The sequence below is a fragment of the Protopterus annectens genome, chromosome 4.part0, assembly GCF_019279795.1.
Source record: "Protopterus annectens isolate FY-2018-M chromosome 4.part0, PAN1.0, whole genome shotgun sequence".
NCBI lineage: Eukaryota > Metazoa > Chordata > Ceratodontiformes > Protopteridae > Protopterus > Protopterus annectens.
The window spans coordinates 277,830,382-277,847,983 of NC_056733.1; the positions used below are offsets into that span (position 1 = coordinate 277,830,382).

General features: G+C 45.0%; 1 protein-coding gene across 4 annotated transcripts in view; it reads left to right on the forward strand.

Annotated features, from left to right (window-relative positions):
• MED13L (mediator complex subunit 13L) overlaps window positions 1–17,602 on the forward strand; it is a 3,068,540-nt gene that overhangs the window by 813,301 nt on the left and 2,237,637 nt on the right. The gene's annotated exons all lie outside the window — the stretch shown is intronic.

The window sequence follows — 17,602 nt, forward strand, 5'->3', positions numbered from 1 at the left end:
TGATAATTTTTGAATTTGGGATGGATGCATCTGCCTATATATTGTTACTTGAGTTGTGCACAAATATGATGGTTTTACAAGTGTACATTATTTCTTAAGCTAATGTCTGCATTGCAGCACATAAACCAATACTTCTAAGAACGTGCAGTTCAGCATATGTTGTCTAAGACTTGAGTACTTGTGTGACTAAATCCCAGGAAAGAGGATTGCTCTTTAAATGTATTAACAGCATAAATAAATAAAACAGCGGTGTAGCTACTGCATTGCCATATAAATTTAAGCTGTTTATTCCAGAAAATCACCAAACTGTAAGGATGTCTTCAAGTCAGCAGTGCCCTGTCAGAGAAGAAATGAGAGAAATTCCATCATACCCCCCCCCCCCCCCGGGAAGAAAGATACCAAAATCAAATTGTGTAGTCTCTTCCTGTAGAATGTCTGTCTTAAAAATGTGTCCTTTATTTTGGTACATGTAGTTTACATTAGGAGTAGAATGAGCTAAGTATCACTTCTTGTGTTGGAGAACAAATAAGCAAGATGCTGGAGGGTAGAACTTTGAATGGTATCCATGGCGAGCATTATGAAAACAAAAAAATAGAAAAGCATACACTGTGGGCTTAGGCAGTGTTTCTTAGCAGATGCACACTGTGTAGCAGAAGTTTGTATACTATCATTTGCAGCCCTTTTGCTAATTTTTTTTTTCTTGTAACACATGACAGCAATTAATATTTAAACTTTTTCAGTTAAAAACTTTATACAGCTAAAATAGACATTGTGAGAGAGACAGGGTGCTAAAGAAAAGACCAATTGATGTAGTTTTATGTCAAGCTGTATATGAGTATGATGTAAGTGGTACTTCCTGAAGCTTACCACACACACACACACACATAAAACCTTGCATTTAAAAACTTGTATTTTTTTTTTCTGTTTGTGTTTTGGGGGCTTAAACTCTAGAAAGATTGCACCCTTAAAAATTGCTACAGGTCTGTAATGGACAAAATAATTATAATGTTAAGATCTGAAGTTGTCCTTTTCATTCTTCCTCACTGATGGGTTACAAATCCAACTCAGCCTCATTTTCAAGACTTAGATCCTAGTCTCGAGCTCCTCCTTCTACCCATAGTGTACTAAACCATCCTCAGCTCCTCAGATCTCCTTCCAGCTAAGACGCAGATCCCTGAACTTGAGTGTGCACTAGATTGTTTTTTTTTCCTTCTATTTGGCAAAATTGATATTATAAACTCATAGCTACAGCTTTATAGTTAGTGTTCAGTATTCTGTGAATGTTTCTCTTCTTCCCTGCAGTTTTAGTGAATCCTTTCATAATTTTTTGGGGGCGTTAGGGTGCTTGTTACTTAGAAGCCACAGTGGTGCAGTGGTTAACGTTGTCGCCTTCCATTCGATTCACGGCTGGAGCGCCTTCTGCGTGGAGTCTGCATGTCCTCCCCCGCGGTCGAGTGATGTTAAAGACATGCAGGTGGTGTGAGCGTGAATGGGCGTGCCTTCGTTGAAAGTTTAGCGTTGGGCTGGCAACTCGGCACCGTAAAAATCCGCTGCCAGTCATGAGCGGGCTGGAGTTCCGCTGTGGCGACACCTAACCGGGAAAAGCCGAAAGTCAAAGGGTGCTTGTTACTTCTGTCATTTCTGTCTTAAAGTGCATTGCACTTCTTGTATCTCTATTTTTAAAATAAATAAATAATTGTATAGTTCAGAAAACTCTGTTTTCCTAGTTTAGACAGTTAAGTAAGAGTGTTTACTGTGTTCTTTTCTAATAGCTTGGTGTGAGTCTGTGCTTAATTATGTCTGAAAAACCTTCTGGCTTTAAAAGATGCACTTCTTGTGGGCACAGGATCCCTAATTCCGATGCCCACAAGAAGTGCGGTTATTGCCTGGATCCCGAGCATTTAAAGACGGCCTGTGAAATCTGTGCCACCTTTAATCCCCGGGCTACATCCGATTGACAAAACAAGCTGATATTAAAAGGTTTATTGCCTGCTGCCTCTTTTCTTTCCCCGGGACTCAGATTCCCCCCTAAGTTACTTGGCTCGGATGAGCTTAGGTAAAGAGCCTTAACATAAGTCTCAGAGATCTTCCTCTGAACCTCCTCGGAGGCATGATAAAACTTCGGATCCGACATCTTCAGATCTGAAGTTGACCTCTCTCTTTCTCAAATCCACAGACGTCCTTGGATTCAAATGTTTTCCCCTCCTGTTCAGATCCAAAGATAGCTTTGGATCCAGTGGGGGTTATTGTTATAGGCACTTCACCCCTTCCTTCTGCTCCAGGGTCATATTCTAAGCCTTTGGATCCAACAGTTAGGACCCGAATGCCAGAAAGTGTTTTAAGGCCAGTCTCACCAACTCTTCCAGCAAGGTTATTTTAGACACCTTCTAAACATTCCAGACCTGCCTCATCAGCTTCATCCAGATGATCTGGGATCTTGATAGAGGCCGATGTGGACAGGATGATGAGGAAGTTTTTCAGTGCTCAGATCCAGATGGGGGTCTTGCCATCTCTGTCCCCTCTCGGATCTGTGAGTACACCAGCCTAGCATATGCAGACTTCTTCTCCGATCTGACCCGTGGTTTTGGAGATCCAGGATTCTAGATTCTGAGATCGTCCGTGTTGGATCCAAGGAAGCTCCCGTCATCAACTACCAACAGTTTCCCTGACCAGCCCTGCTCCGATTCCATCATATCAGAGTGGGTCTCGGATCCGAGATGTTGGCGCAGGGTTTGGGGGTGTTGGTGTTGGCTTCGACTCTGTCAGACCTGTCCCTCCCTCTTGGTGTCTCTGCCTTCGACAGTTCAGGTCAGATTCTTTCTGGAGCCTGCAGGTCCGGGGTTGGCCACATCCTTTCATCATGATTGCTTAGGCTGCAAGGGAGATGGGAGGGTTTTCCCCAGGTCCATAGGTTCATAGGCTGGTACTAGGCCATCGACCCTAGGGCCTATACAAACCTAGCCACAACAATTCCTTGGCTATTTCTTCCCACCACATTTACTTCTCTGGATCCCTGTCTAGCAGGGCGACTGACGTGATCCCCATGGTGAATTTCCCATCTCCCATCCAATCATCAAGGTTCCTTTTGAAGATGGCCAAAGAGACACTCTTCTTGACATGTATGGGCAGTCTATTCCAGAGTCTGGGGAGTCTCTGGGTCAGGAACCTATCCCTCCAGCATGTTTTGTTCATTGTGATGACAAGGTTTAGATCCCTGGACCATGTGTCTCTGAGGGATTGGATTTCTTTAAGTGTAGCATGTCCAACAGCTCTGGGTTTGACATGGCCTTGTATGTTAAGCAGAGATTGCCTGTGAGTGGCTTTCCAGGTTGTAGAAAAGGTCTTCTCTTTGCATAGAGAACTGTCCTCTCACATCTTGGATCTTTCCCTTCGTCCTTCATCAGACCTGAGCAGTAAGCCCATTATTCCTGCTCCATTCAGGTCAGTCTACTCTGGGAAGCCTCCATGCTCTTCCTCCTGAGGAATTTCCTCTTTCTTCTGACACCTCTTCTGAACACCCCACAGAGGAGGTTTCTGCAGAGGAAGACATGCAAAAGGAGGAACAGACTCCCCAGTGGAGTCCCTCACTGAATACTCTGACTTTGATGTGGAAGAAGGATCCCCTCGATCGCCAACTGATGACGTCTCCTTTGGAGACATCTTGAAAATACTTGGAAATGTGACTGATCTGCCCAACCTCCTCCTTATGAAGTGTGCGTTCTTGGAAGCTTTCAGGGCCAGCCCTTCTGTGTCTTGGGTACCCCCCCCCCCCGCAGTGGATGAAGTTATTGGCTTAGTTTCCTGCTGGGCCTGGAAGGAACTGGACACTGTTGAGCCCATTCCCAAGCATCCAAATACATTTCTAGTTCCACCAGCAAGACAGAACACATTGAAGCAAGGGTGTCCCAGTTGATGTCATTGTTGTGGTGGTAGTCACAAAAAAGGAGCTAGATGAGCAAAACTCTTCTGTCTATCCACTGAACAGAGAGTCCAGAGCAATGGCCAGATTAGGAAAGAGCATCTGCACCTCAGCCATGTTTGCTCTGAGGTTGTTAAATTATTTGGCACACTTTACCCGCTTGCAAAGAGATTTGATCAAGGAGCTCTCAAACTCTCTTGCTGAGACCATGTCAGCAGAGGACCTTAAAAAGGTTTCTCCCCAACTGACTACTCCGTCATCCATTGCTAATTCATCGATGAAGTTGATCCCCCATGCAGCGGAGGGTTCCTCATGAGCTGCTGATTCAGGCATAGCCATGAGGAGACATGTCTGGATGAGGCTATGCAACTTTGGGGAAACCTTTAAGCTGCCTTTGTTACTGTATCCTTCGGTGGCTTCTCCATGTTTGGGTCATCAGTAAGAGGAACTCTTTCCCACAGCAAGCAGGAAGGAAAGACCCCCGTGTGCCATGGGAATTAAGCTTCCTGCCCCTCAGAGGACCTTCTGTAGAAACCAACGAGAAGGGAAGAAAACTTGGATCTGGAGGTCTCAGGGTCCTTTTCAAGACCAATGCAAAGATACTTCCTCCAGAGACAGAAGAGGAGGGTTCAGTGGTAGACGTTGCCTCAGAGGCAGAAGGGGGTCCACAAAACCAGGACTTCAGAGACTCCTTCTCTGAAAAGCCTTATGAGTGCTCCAGAAGCGATGCTCGACTGTCCATCTCTGGAGGCATTTGGGGGTCGTGTTTCCCTGCACCTTGATGCCTGGACAAATCTTACAAACAATGCTTGGGTGCTACGTGTAATACCCAGAGTTTATTGAATTCCCTTTCCCTTCCACCTCCAGAACCCAGGAGGAAACTTCCCAACATTCCATCCAATTAGAGAGAGTATTCAGCTCTAGAAGTCCAAAAGCTGCTACAAAAAAAAAAGGGACCTAAGACCAATTCTGGATTTAAGCAGTCTGAATCAGTATGTAAAGAAGTCAAAGTTCCAAATGGTTACGATTCAGTCCATTCTTCCTCTGCTGTGCAAGGACGATTGAGTGTGCTGTGTAGATCTCCAGGATGCTCACTACCACATTTAAATAGACAGGTGATGCAGGAGACACCTGTGCTTTCGGCTAGGAACCATTCACTTCCAATTCAGAGCACTCCCCTTTGGACTCACCACAGCCCACCGAGTGTTCACCAAATGCATGGCAGTCATAGCAACTCACCTGAGGCTTAAAGGATTCCATGTGTTTCCTTTTCTAGACAATTGGCTCCTCACCGCCCCCAACAAGCCATCAACTTCTACGTGCTATTACTTATTTCAGATATCCAACTCCCTAGGCATCACTGTAAATCTTAGCAAGTCCAATCTGACACTTGTACAAAGCCTAGAATTTATAAGGACTCAACTGGATACTACGAATCAAATGGCTTCACTACCTTTTCACCACATTACATGTATGACAAATCAGATGTGGTGCTTACTGTCTCTCATCTGTATGCTCCAGCGAAACTGGCATTACAAGCCCTTGGGTCAGTGTTGGCTGCCATTATTCTAGTCCCTCTGGCAAAATTCTTAATGTGAATACTTCAGTGGACTTTGGTGGTACAGAGGTCGCTTCTTTACCAGCCTTTGTCTCTTCCCATCAAGCTCACTCCAATTTGCAAACTCCATGTTCGATGGCAGATACAGTCAGAATACCTGTTTTTAGGCAGACTGCCCCCCTGTAGCAACAGTGACCATGGACGCTTCCCATTTGGGATGGGGGGCATTACAAGGGAAAGATGGTCCAAGGCATGTGGCTCCCCATCAGAGACCAAGCTGTATATCACTGTCCTCGATTTGAGAGCAGTCCTTCTTACATTGCAAGCCTTTCAGGATGATCTCTCTCTGGGGACTAATGTCCATATGGACAATGTGTCAGTAGTGTGGTATGTTAACAAACAGTGAGGAACCCGTTCCTACCATGAGGGTCTGGGAATTTGCAGTTTCTTCGGACTGGTTTATAATTGCAGCACACATAATGGGGAAAACCAACTCTATGGCAGACAGACTCGTCTTGTCCATTCTGATTCTTCACAAGTGGTCTCTCAATCAATTAGTAGTGAACATGATCTTTGGACATTGGGGCCAGCCTTGCTGTAACCTATTTACTTCTCCCCTCAGTAACAAGTGCAGCAAGTACTTCGCTGTGATTCCCCCTCTGGGGGAGGCAGCGAGGGATGCTCTGAGTCACTATTGGCCCCCTGATCTCCTCTATGCTTATTCCCTCTCCCATTGATCCCAAAGCTTCTACAGAAAACAAGTAGGCTGAAGAGCTCAGTCATACTCATTGCCCCATTCAGGTCTTGTCAGGTGTGGTTCCCCTTCCTCTGCTCTCATCTCAAATAGACTCCATAGATATTGGAGCCCAATCAGGATCTCCAGTCTCACCCATCAGAATTCCAACATCCCAATCTCCACTCCATCAAGCTGACTGAATGGTTTATCCAATTCCAGTGATAGTGAGAAGGTCCTGGCTCGCTTCCCCCGTTCATGGCATTATCTTGGCCTCCTAAAAGGCTTCCACTAAGAAAGTTTACAAAAGCAAATGGAAAAGATTCTCTGTGTGGATTTCTTAAGAGAATGCTGACCCCTTCTCAGTGTGTAGTTCATCCATCCTTCCTTTCCTCAGTACTCTCTTCAAAGAAGGGGGTAGATCTGATTTTGTCCATTTCATTCTGACTCAGATATAGGCTTCAGCTCAGACCTCTTGGATCCATCTAAGCCACTTTACACAGACTCGCTTTCCAGCCTCGAGCTCCTCCCTCCACCCTCCACCCACAGTGCCCTGAGCTGCACACAGCTCCCCCAGATTTGTCGCCATCCCATCGGTGACTGATGCTTTCTCCAGCATCTTAGTGAAGTTGTGGTACACAGTTATCCGTTTCTTGCACAAATAAGATGTCCTTCAAGAATGCAACTGCAGTCATAACATATGGGTTGTCCTGCCTCAGGCAGCCCTCGGTCGGCCGGATTCCAAAGTCTGGGTCCTACGTCGGCTGATGTCGCATTTCTCTCCGACGTCAGAGCGGCTGGAGTATATAAGCATCAGCCGACGCCATCTTCTTCAGTCTTTCTTGCCGCGCGGTGCCCGAAGCAGAAGCAGTTCGCAAGTGCCGGTCGGTCAGCTCCTGTATTCTTCGAAACCGAAGTCATCAAAAAAGCTAAGTACCCCGTTGGGGACGTTTTCTTGCCTCAGCCGATGTCAGAAATTACTGAAAAAGTAAATAATTGTTTGTCTTGTGGTAAACAAATACCTCATAAGGATTTCCACTCTTACTGCCTCCCTTGCCTTTGCCCAGACCACGACGTCTCGGCCTGTGCCGCCTGTGCTCGCTTCAATAAGCGCACTCTCAGGCGCCGGGCGGAGTTCGCTGAAGACTTTTTTGGTGAAAAATTTGATTATACAATGCCGTCGGAACAACCGACAATGCAGACTCCTAAGAAACGAAAAGACCGGGACTGACATCCTCGGCCCGCGTCTTCCACCGACACCACGCCAAAACTAACCGCGAGTGCCCCGGTTCCCTCTGAGGCGGTTATCCCACCACTCCGAACCGAAGACACCGCATTACCGATACCTCCGATACCGGAGGCCACTCCGACGCCAGTTATTGATTTTCCTCCGGATACTGAAACCGAGGAAATGCCCGAGACCATTGCTGTTGATAAGGTCACTCCTGCACGTGGAGCAGCTAGGCCTCCCATGTCCATGTCTATCAAGGCCTACACACGTGCCAAGGCAGCCAGCAAGTCCAAGCATCTTACTGCTAAAGCCTTACCTCAGCCTACTCGTGAAACTCAAATCATGTCTATGGCCGCAGATTTAATTTCCCTGATCAGAGGTTCCCAGGCCCATCCTGAGAGAGGATCCCAGCCTCCTTCTGATAAGAGGCCCAGGGTTGAAGCCTCTGACCCTCTTCCTTCAGATGAAGATTCTGAGGACTCTGTTCACTCCGAAAGCCAGGAAGAGCCCTTCCAGACCTATGAGGATTCAGATGCAGAGGACTCCATTCCCTCGGCCTCTCCTCCTGAGGATATTTCTTTTGGGGAAGTTCTGCATTCCATGAGGGAGCATTTTAAGTGGCAAGGCCAGGAATATTCAGATTCCAGAAAGCGCCTTCGAACCTTCCTTAAAAAGCCCCAACACAGACCCTTAGCTATACCTCCTGTGCTTGATGTTTTGGATGATTTATACTCTGACTCCAGTGTTACCCCTGATACTCTTCCTCCTGCTCCTGTCAAGCCTGACAGATACTATAGGGTCCCAGAAACCCATTCTCATTTCTTTAAGGCCCATGCTGTTGATTTAGAAACAATTTCCCAGGGGCCTAAAGGGATTTCAGCTACCACCTCCAAAAACCCTTTGCCTTCCAACAGGGAAGCAAGGTCCTTAGAGAGATGGGGGAAGAAGGTTTACACCTCCACTACCTTATCTATGAGAGCTCTCAATTGTCTCTTTCACATGTTTCAATATCAGGATTTCCTGTTAGATGATTTACAGAAAAGATTGGCCTCTCCTGAACCTTTAGATAGGAAGTCTTTGCAGGAGGCTGTGCATAATTCTCAGCAGGTTAGCAATCACTTTCTACAGTGTGGATATGATGCATTGGAGGCTTCATGTAGGGCTGCTATGACAGGGGCGGTCATTCGTAGACATGCATGGTTAAAAGAACAACCTTTACCAGATCATGTTAAGGCAAAACTTCTTGACGCACCCTTGGAAAAGAACAAGCTTTTTGGTGCTAATGCTAAAGATGTGTTAAAGTCCATTGAGGAAAAAGCCAAGTCAGTTCAGACAGTCAAAGATTTCCTCCAGGTTCAGCCGCCCAGATTCAGCAGGAACTGGCCTTCTAAAAACTGGTCCTTTCCTAATCCTGAAAGATTTCAAAGGGGCAAAAACAGGCGTGCCTGAGGAAGTGGGCAATACAGAGGATCCTACAGGGGACGACAATGGCAACCAGCAAACCAAAGAAGTGACACAGGGGTTTCTCCTTCCCCGCAGGGACAATCTCAATGACTTTCCTCTAGTTCCGCTAACCAAGGAGCAAACAGAAGCTCCTTTGGGCGGAAAGTTATCTTTGTTTTCAAAAAATTGGCACAAACTGACAAAAGACAAATGGATTTTGGACATTATAGACCATGGTTACAGGTTCCATTTTCATACCTTGCCAAGAAAACAAGGCATGCCAAACCTTCCACAAAATCAGAGGGCAGAGGCTATCAAGCAAATTTCTCTGCTTGCTCAGATCAAAGCAATAGAAAAAGTTCCACAACAAGAACAAGGTCAGGGGTTTTATTCAAGACTGTTCCTTGTTCCAAGAAAAGAAACTCAATGGAGACCAATACTGGACTTGTCCGCTTTAAACTCTTTTCTCATAGTACCAAAGTTCAAAATGCTGACTCTACAGCAACTCCTTCCGATGCTGGGCAAGGGGTCTTGGCTGATTACTCTGGACCTCAAGGAGGCATACCTGCATGTCCCTATCAGACACAGCTGCAGAAGATACCTCAGATTTCTTGCAGGGCCAGAGCATTATCAATTCTCAGCATTGCCATTTGGCTTATCTACTGCGCCCAGAGTATTCACGAAATGCCTGGCATCAGTAATTGCTCATTGCAGGCACCAGGGGATTCAAATCTACCCGTACTTGGACGATTGCCTCATACAAGCGGACAACAAACTAACCTTGACAAAAAACTTGAATTATGTCATACATTTGCTACAGGCTCTGGGATACACAGTCAACTTTCAAAAGTCAAGACTTTAGCCATCCCAGCAAATAACCTTCTTAGGAGCCAAACTAGACACAGCCTCTCAAATGGCTTACCTGACAGAAGACAAGCAAAAGAAGTTAACCCATTACTTCAAAAGTTTAGCAAAGCTCACCCAGATGACTGCAAGGAGTTTCCTACAGTCCCTGGGTTACATGGCATCCTGCATTCTCCTGGTTCCACTAGCAAGACTACACATGCGAAAGCTTAAAACTTAAAAAGCTTATGGTCTCAACACAGCAACAACCTAGAAGCAACCATTCCACTCATTCCATGTCTTCAAAAGGAATTTCTATGGTGGGCCACAGTAAGCCAGTCAAACACAGGTATGTCGTTCAAAAAACCTCAGATAACACAGACCATGACCACAGACGCCTCAGACCTTGGATGGGGGCGCACATGGAGGGCAGATGTATTCAAGGGCAATGGTCTCCAAAGGAAACACATCTGCATATCAATCAAAAAGAAATGCTAGCAGTAATGCATGCCATCGAGGCCTTTGGACAACAACTTCAACAAGGCCACCTACTAATACGGACAGACAACACCACTGTGATGTGGTACATAAACAAGCAGGGGGGCACTCATTCTTACCCCCTTTGCAGACTGACAATGAATCTTTGGGAAAAATCACTGGGTCTAAACATACAGTTACAATCCCAGTTTGTTCCAGGCAAAGACAATGTTCCGGCGGACAGTCTAAGCAGGAATTTCCTAGACCCCCACAAATGGAGGCTACATCCAGACATCTTTCTACGACTTACCTCAACATGGGGCAGGCCGGACGTAGACCTATTTGCCTCCCACCTCAATCATCACTTACAAAAGTTCTGCTCAAGGACATATCATCCACAAGCATGGAAAATAGATGCCCTCTCATTCAACTGGAGCTCCCTGATAATTTATGCATTTCCACCTCTGCCACTGATGACCACAGTGTTATTAAAGATCAAAGCAGAGCAGCCGAAGGGGATCCTAATAGCTCCAGACTGGCCAAGACAACACTGGTACCCACAACTAAGGAGCATATGTCACAACAAAACGTGGGCCCTTCCACAATGGCCCCAACTTTTGACTCAGCACAATTTCAGGACAGTTCATCCCAACATCCAGACGCTACAGCTAACAGCTTGGGAAATCCCATAAATAACCTCAATTTACCTCTCTCCAAGGAAGTTCAGCGGATACTAACAGAAGCCCGCAGACCATCCACCAGAAAGGCTTACTCAGCCAAATGGAAGAGATTCAGCATTTGGAATACCAACAAGGGTCATGATGCTTCACTTTTGAGCATTCCTCTCATTCTGGAATACTTGGCAGATATGCTACATAAAGGACTCTCATACTCTTCCATAAAAATACATGCTTCAGCTATCTCTTCTAGATACAACACTGATCCACCTGTGTTTTCACATCCTTTGTTAAGGCAATTTCTTAGAGGAATCAAGAATATAAAGCCCCCAAGAAAGGCACCAGTACCAGCTTGGGACCTCAATTTTGTCCTGGAAAAATTGACTCTACCTCCCTTCGAGCCAGCAGCTTCTGCGGATTTACAATTTCTTTCCTGGAAGACAGCTTCTATTACCTCAGCAAGAAGGGTTTCGGAATTACAGGCCTTAATGGCAATACCACCGTTCATAACTTTTCACAGAGACAGAGTCTCCTTAAGAACCAGCCCTACCTTTCTGCCAAAAGTGGTATCTAGGGTTTCTTTAAATCAAGCAATTCACCTGCCTACTTTCTTTCCCAATCCTGAGAACAAAGGGGAAAGACTGTTACATACCTTGGACATACACAGACAACTTCGCTACTACCTAGACAGAACCAAGACCAGTAGGAAGTCTGATCAGCTTTTTGTAGCTTACGCCCCTGGAGTACAAGGAAAAGCAATTTCCAAACAGACAATTTCAAAATGGATTGGACATTGCATCAGATTCTGTTATTCCTTCCATGGAAAGAGTGTGCCAGCCAATGTCAGACCACACTCCACCAGAGCTACAGCCACCTCTACAGCATTTTTAAGAGGGGTGCCTACAAAAGACATTCTAGAAGCTGCTACATGGAGCTCCGTGCATACATTTTCCAAACACTACAACCTCCATTTATATTCCATATAGAGCAGGCTTTGCTTCGGCAGTTCTGCAGGGATTGATAGCTACACCATCCTTTTTCTTAGAGCATACCACCTCCCCCAGCTAAGCTATGGTATTCAACCCATATGTTATGACTGCAGTTGCATTCTTGAAGGACATAGTACAGTTTTGTACCTACCATAAATGTAGATGTCCGATAGATATGCAACTGCAGTCGGGTTTTCCCTCCCTCCTTACCCTCTATCCCTTGGGTCCACTCCTCTCCCTGTTATCCTTAGCTGGGGATATCTGTTATGGTGTATCTGTTTATTGCTTATTTATTGTCTGGAATCCTATTTTTGTCTTCCAATTTGATTACAGCCTTCCTTGGAGGGCACCTGGCATCTGGGGCAAGAAACACTGAAGAAGATGGCGTCGGCTGATGCTTATATACTCCAGCCGCTCTGACGTCGGAGAGAAATGCGACATCAGCTGACGTCGGACCCAGACTTTGGAATCCGGCCGACCGAGGGCTGCCTGAGGCAGGACAACCCATATGTTATGACTGCAGTTGCATATCTATCGGACATCTACATTTATGGTAGGTACAAAACTGTACTTTCTTTTGGTTTTACGATAATTATATTTCTTCCCTTTCACTGCCTCCCCTTCCACTAGATTTTGCAGACATCAGGTTTTTTTGGTTTTTGCTCTTCCTTGTCTCTCTTCAGGCTGCAGCCCTTTTTTCTTTCATCTCCTTGCTCCTAAAAAAAAGTTAGAATTTTATTTTTTGTAGTTAAGATATTTTCATATTGCCGTTGTGCTTTGTCATGCTTTATTAGACTTCTGTTGTTGTGCTTAAGTTTCTTGCTGTTGTCGATTCAGTGGTAGTAATGGAAAAGCCTTCCGGATTTAAACTGTGCTCAGAGTGCAGGCATAAGATACCCCACTCTGATGCACATTGCAGCTGTGTTTACTGTCTTGGACTGGAACATCTGGAGTCTCGGTGCTCTATTTCCGAGGGTTTTAATCCTCGGGCGATCACTATTCTCTTATTCTGAAAGGGATTTTGCCTTCCTCTTCTCTAGGGGACTCAACCCCCCCCCCCTCCCACAGAGCTAGTTCCTCGTCTGTGAAGCCCATGAAGCGTCCTTCTTATCCCCTAAGGGCTTCTTCAGAGCCTCCCAGCAAAGTTGTCAAAGGTTTGGATCCAAAGACCTTACATTCCAAACCTGTTTTGGCTCCAATGGATCCAGAGTTCCCCTTAGGTCCGACTGGGTCGATCTTGTGCTCTCTTTCTATGTCGTCGGATTCACAGTGCCCTTTGGATCAGACTGTGTTGATTGTTAAGATGAGCTTGGCTCCTTCGGATCATAAATGTCCCTTGGATCCGATGGGATCAGCTTCTAAGATGCACTCTCAACGCCCTCCTTCCTGTGCCTTGAGTCCAAAATTCTCAGATCCGAGAGCTAGGAATCAGACACCAGAGCTCTCAGTTAGGTTGGTGTCCCCAACTCTTCCCATTAAAATTTTGCAAATCCTGACCAGACATACAAGGCCATCCTCTGTGTCTTCCTCCAGGTCTTCCAGGAGCCTTTCAGAGTTTGATGTGGACAGTATAGTCAGAAAAATCATGAAAACCTAGACCCAGATGGGAGTCCTACCTGCTGCATCCTCTCGAGGATCCGTGAGTGTCCCAGTTTCAGTCGAGTCTCCTTCTCCAATCTGTACCTTGGTATCGGAGTCCCGGGATCCTAGCCAACTGACAGAGTTGGTGTTGGATCCGAGGTCCTTTTCCTCCTCAAATCTGACAGTTGCCCTGACCTCCTTTGTCCCAAGGGCTTCGGAGCAGAGTGGTTCTCAGACCTGAGAGGTCTGCGTCGGGTCCGAGGGTAGGGGGTTGTCCCCAACTTTGTTAGATCAGTCTCTTCCCCTCAGTGCTTTGCTGCTTGACAGTTCGGGTCTGATTCTTACTAGAAACTCTGGTTCTGAGGTCATATATACATATATAGGACTTATATCAAACACAAATGCATAAATTGTTGTGTGATGACACCACTTATGTCTGTATTTCTAAAACTGCTGTTTATGGTATGACCGAGAAGGTTTCCTTCCTTATTTTCGACCTGCCTATGACGGGTATGATAGATAAGTTGTTTAAATATTTTAAGGTACAGCAACCACTTATACCGATCATTTATGGCTTACCCAAAGTGCATAAAAATCTAACACTGCCACCCATCTGCCCAATAGTGTCTGGGAAAGGTTGGGTAACCGAGCCACTTTCTATTTACATTGAAAAGAATTTGCATTCTCTGTTGGACTCTTGTGACACTGTCCTAAAAGATACTAGGACCTTCTTACAAAGATTATATATGGCTACTTCTGATTTGAGTGCTGATTATCTTTTAGTGACAATGGATGTAGAGTCACTCTTTACTGTGATCCCCAATACTTGGGGCATAGAAAATGTCAGGAAATTTATGCACGTCAACCATTGTTTTACTGAGGACAAGATCAATTTAATTTGTGCCCTTTTAGAATTGGTTTTAGAAAACAATGTCTTTTTGTTTGAAGATCAATTTTATGCACAAAAGGTTGGCGTGGCAATGGGCACAGCTTGTGCCAACAGCTACGCCAACCTTGAGTTGGTACAGTGGGAGAGACACATATTATTTCAAGCTGAGGGCTTCTCTGAACATATTTTATGGTATGTAAGATTTGTTGACGATATTTTTTTTGTTGTGGAGGGGGTCAGTTGAGACTCTCACACAGTTTATAGAGTTCCTACATCAGTCTACAGATTTTTTAAGATTTACTTTTAAATATTCTTTTTTATGAAATTGAATTTCTTGATGTTAAGGTGAACAGAACTGATTTGACTAGCCTAGTAACTAGTATTTATAGGAAACCCACAAGAAAGAATAATCTGCTCCATAGAGATAGCATGCATCTTAGGCATGTTACCCAAAATGTTGTTAAGGGGCAGGTGTACAGGGTCATGAAACTCCATAATAATGACAAACAGCTTGCCTAGACCCTGGAGACCTTGAAAATGGATTTTCTAGATAGAGGCCACAAGGAAAAGGATATTGACAGTTGTATTACTGATGCGTATAAGGAGAGAGATGGCAAATGCAGGCCTTATTACGCTGCTGCACCTAACACTTAAGCCATAGCTACAGAACAAAGGACAGGATTGATTAGGTTTCCTCTCACATATTCTTCTGACGTAAGTAGTATGTGTGATATTGTCAAAAGGAACTGGGGAATTTTGGATACTGCAGATGAATTAAGAAATGCCATAGATACTGTTCCACACTTTTCTTTTAAAAGTAACAGATCCTTGAAAAGGCATCTGTACTAAAGTACTTCTACTTTTAACAAGGTTTTAAAGTCAGAGAGGCATGGCAGTTTTAAATGCAGGAATTGCACAGCCTGCAAGTTTATACACTCTAGTCCTACTTACATGCACCCTCATATGCACTTTAAAATAGACCCAAACTTTTATGCTGATTGCAGGACTAAGAACATTGTTTATTTTAGTTACTGCACTTTCTGCCATGCTTTTTTATGTAGGCATGAGTAACAGACAACTCAAAGGCAGGGTGCTGGAACATCAGAGAGACATTAGAAACAAGAAAGACACCAATGCCCTTGCTAAGCATATTAAGTGCCATGGACAGGAACATAATTTTAAATTCCTTGTGCTAGAGATCATTCCTGAGAGTTTAAGAGGGGGAGATCTTAGGAATTGCACAGAATCTGCAGAGCAAAAATGGATTCTGTCTCTTAATGCTGATAAAATACCAGGTCTTAATGAAGTTGTCTCTCTTAAGCCTTTTTTAAAAGCTAGACCTCTCAAACACTGAGTATAGGATTGTTTTCTATACATATTTTTATATATATTTTTGTTATCTTTTTTTATATGTTTCATGTGCCTGCTTTCTTGTTGTGACTTTTTTCTCTTAGATAATTAATGCTTTTATCACTGCTTTAATTGACTAATTAACTTAAGGTTTTTAACTGCATTTGTTACCTGTTTAGAACAGTCTGATGAAGCGGTGAGAGCATACCATGAAAGCGCTTACTCCCTTTTGTGTGCATTAAAGTTTATTGTTTTACCTTCAGCTGTGTTAGCTTCCGTACTTTTTTGTTTTTGTTAGTAGTTACTTGTTACTGTACCGATCTATTTTTATTCTCAGCATAGTTTTTACACTTGTGGTTCTGAGGTCCCTGGTCTTTCTTCTTTGAGGTCCTCAGCTCTGGGGAGTTGGGCAGGGATTCTCCGGGGCCCTCGTTTTTTCAGGTTGTAGAAAGGGTCTTCTCTTCTCACAGAGATCTGCCCTCTTTGGCCTTTGACCCACCTCATTGCTCCTCATCTGATCTGGTGGCTGTACCTGCCATCCCTGTCCAGGGTCAGCCCATGTCCAGAAGCCTCCAAGATCTTCCACCTACATGGCCCCTTCTTCTTCTGATGCCTCTCCTGATCATCCCCTCTCCCCTCTGCAGACCATTTGCAGTGGACTAAGGACATTCCAGTGAATGCTGTTGTTGTGGCAGCAGCTATGAAAAAGAAGCTGTCTATCTGCCAAACAGGAAATCTAGAGTGATAGAGAGGTTTGGTAAGCATGTTTATGCCTCAGCCACTTTTTTGGTGAGAGTGCTTAATTATCTCTCACACTTCACTCTCCTGCAGAGAGACCTGGTCAAGGAACTCTCTGATTTATCGGCAGAGACCATGTCGCTAGAGGACTTATAGAAGGTATTGCCAAGACTGGCTACTCTCTCTTCCCCATACAACTCGTCCAAGAGATTTCGCTTACATTCTGCAGAAAGGTCCTCTTGGGCTGCCAGCACAGGCATGCCTGGATGCAGCTTTGCTTAACTGTTCAAGGAGTCATTTGTTAATGCTCCCTTTGATGGTTCTTCTTTACTTGGACCAACTGTAATGGACACCCTAAGCTGCAGTGAGAAAGAGGGGAAAGACCTTATCTGCTGTGGGGATCAGGTTTTCTAGTTGTCAGCAAACCTTTTCCAGGAATCAAAGAGGAGGCAAGAAAACTTGGATCTGTAAGTCCCAAGGGTCCTTTTCTGATCAACGCAGGGAATCCTCCTCTAGAGGCAGAAGTGGGAGATTCAGTGGGAGATGCCACCCCAGGGACAGAGGGGTCTGCAAAACCAAGGCTTCAAGGAACCTTTCTCTTAACTAGCCCTATCTTTGCTCCTGGCGTGTTGCCTGACTGCTCTGCCCTGGAGGCAGTTGGGGGTTGTTTTTCTCTGCACTCAAGCACCTGGACCCAAAAATAAACAATATTTTGGTGCAAAGCATAACATCCAGAGGTTACTACATTCCCTTTTCAAATTTACCACCAGAAAGACAAAAGAAACTCCTCAACATTCCACCCAGTCAGAGCGAGTTGGCAGTAGTAGAGGTTCAGAAATTACTGCAGAAAAGAGTCATCCAAGAGGTCCCAACCAAACAAAGAGGGTCCGGAACTTACTCCCATTTCTTTTTTGTGCCAAAGAAGACCGGGGACCCAAGACCTATTTTGGATTTAACCAAACTGAAATTGTATGTAAAGATGGTGAGGTTTCGGATGGTTACGGTACGGTACAGACCATCCTTCCATTACTGAGGAAGGATGATTGGATGTGCTCTGTGGACGTACGGGATGCATACTATGACATCAAAATAGACATGCTCCATGAGTCATCTTCAAACTGGGAACCAGTCATTGCCAATTCAGAGCCCTGCCCTCTGGACTCACCACAGCCCC